This window comes from Zingiber officinale, chromosome 1A (assembly GCF_018446385.1).
Source record: "Zingiber officinale cultivar Zhangliang chromosome 1A, Zo_v1.1, whole genome shotgun sequence".
Classification (NCBI taxonomy): Eukaryota; Viridiplantae; Streptophyta; class Magnoliopsida; order Zingiberales; family Zingiberaceae; genus Zingiber; species Zingiber officinale.
In genome coordinates this window covers 86064808-86066828 of record NC_055987.1, presented here as the reverse complement: position 1 = coordinate 86066828, position 2021 = coordinate 86064808, and the positions used below count along the sequence as shown (strand labels likewise).

At 44.9% G+C, this 2021-nt stretch overlaps 1 long non-coding RNA gene across 1 annotated transcript; it reads left to right on the top strand.

Annotated features, from left to right (window-relative positions):
• The first annotated feature begins 752 nt into the window (after positions 1-752).
• On the top strand, positions 753-1566 carry LOC122006163. The gene is made up of 3 exons (XR_006118643.1): positions 753-1080; positions 1170-1263; positions 1372-1566. It is a non-coding gene; the product is annotated as an uncharacterized LOC122006163 (long non-coding RNA).
• The last annotated feature ends 455 nt before the right edge of the window (positions 1567-2021 follow it).

The following is a 2021-nucleotide window of genomic DNA, read 5'->3' as shown; positions in this document are numbered from 1 at the left end:
TGCACGATGGATTCCACGTATCTATGTTGAGTAGATACGTGCCCGACCTGATGCATAGTTCAGTCTGACGTCACTTATGAGGAGATTCTGGTACGGATTCTGGACTGGAAAGAGCGTCAGTTGAGGAACAAGACTACCCGGCTGGTTAAAGTCGGATGGTAGTATTATTCGGACGAGGAGGCTACTTGGGAGCTCGAGGATACTATCCGAGCTCGATATCCCCATCTTTTCACTTGAGGTATCTGATTTAATTTACCGTTCAGCATTTATACGCTTTACCTGTTGTTAGTGTTTGCTGATGGTAGATAACGAAATTTGGGGACCAAATTTTTATTTGTGGGGGAGAATGTAAAATACCGAAAATAGGCAAATATTGATAAGGGAATTTTCTGAAATTTTTGAAAAATTTTTGGGAATTTTTCGGAACTCGTACGGACGAGTTAACGGGGATTAAAACGGGGCCCGGAAAAGCCTGTTTAGGCTACCCCATTTTAGCGAGGAAATGTTTATTTATTTTTCTTTTTTTTTCTTTTATTTTCTTTACTTCTTTTTCTTCGCCGACTCCCCGCGTGCCCGATCCTTTTCTTCTCCTCAACACCGACAGTTTCATTTCTCCCCTTATTTCTTCCCCTTTTCTTCCGACGCCGATCCCACCCTTTCCTCTTTCTCTCGGCGCCGGCCACCATGAGTTCACCGCCAACAGTAGCCCTTCCCTCTGCCGTTGCCTCGTCGCCGCAGAGATCTCAGTCTACTGCCGGCCTCTCCTTCTCTTCCTCTCCCGAGCGTCGGCCGCCGGCAAATATCCCGTGCCCTAGCGACCCGCGGCTCCCACACCCTCTCGAGACATCGTCGGCCACTGGAATCCAGCGCCGCTGCTGTGCCCTAAGTCCTCGTACTCCACTGCCACCACCGATTGATCGGCACAGCTCAAAGCCGCCGGCCACAGGAACCCTAATGTCAACTCCTCCCTCTCTTCTTCTGGTCGCAGGCATTTGGAGATTGCCGAGCACTTGAGCATCCCAGCCGTGCCCTAGCTCCGAGTCTAACTCAGCCATCGATCGCCTCTTCTGGCTCAAGAAGGTATGGTTGTTTCCTTACCTCTCCTTGTTCTGATCTTGGCCGGTGGTTGCTGTAGTTTATCATCAGATCAGAAATTTTTGGATTTCCAGATCCCTACCACAGTGTACAGGCTTTCTTGAGATGAATTGGTTGTTGGATGGATTCATCACTGCTGGAGAAGGTGCCAAGTGTTGTGCCAGTGAGGTAACAGAGTTTGTGGGATACAAGTTTGGAATTGTTGGTATTCAGCTTTGATTTCAATTGATGTGGAATGAGGATTTCAAGGAATGACTTGTTTTGGAATCTTTGTAGGTGTTGTTAGCCATTGCAGCTCTAGCTATGCTGTTCGTGGACGATCCATGGCTTCGGCCAACCTTCCGATCTAAAGTCATCCTTTGATGGTGAGCTATCAACAACCCATTTGAATTCGGGTAAGTTTTTAGGTTGATTCATGATGCTTAGTATTGGATGGTAGTGAACTTGATTGGATAAGTGGATCATTAGTTTATGTGTTCTTGGAATTTAATTTGATGTGAAGGAAAGGGTTGGATCAGATTAGAGGGATTTATAGTTGATATGTTGATTATAAATCCTTAGTTTGTTGAATACCCTGTATTTGTAGGATTTGAGTTGGATGCGATCTCTTGGATTTGTTGAGGACGGTTGATACGACCTGCGTATGAAGGCGGGTACCTCTTGACTTATCTTTTATGATATTGTCATTGGATATGCATAGTATTTTATAACTACATGCAATGAACATGTTTGCCTTTGGTATGTCACTGTTTGATATTCATAGCATGTTAGGTTTGTCACCTGTGATGTATTCGTGATTATATCTCGTGATTTGTTGCCATGATTATCTTGTTACCATGAGTATCTCAGTTTCTAGAGTGACATACCATGCTTACTGAGGTTAGGACTAGGATTTGGATTGTTGTTTCTGGCCTGTGTATCTAGAT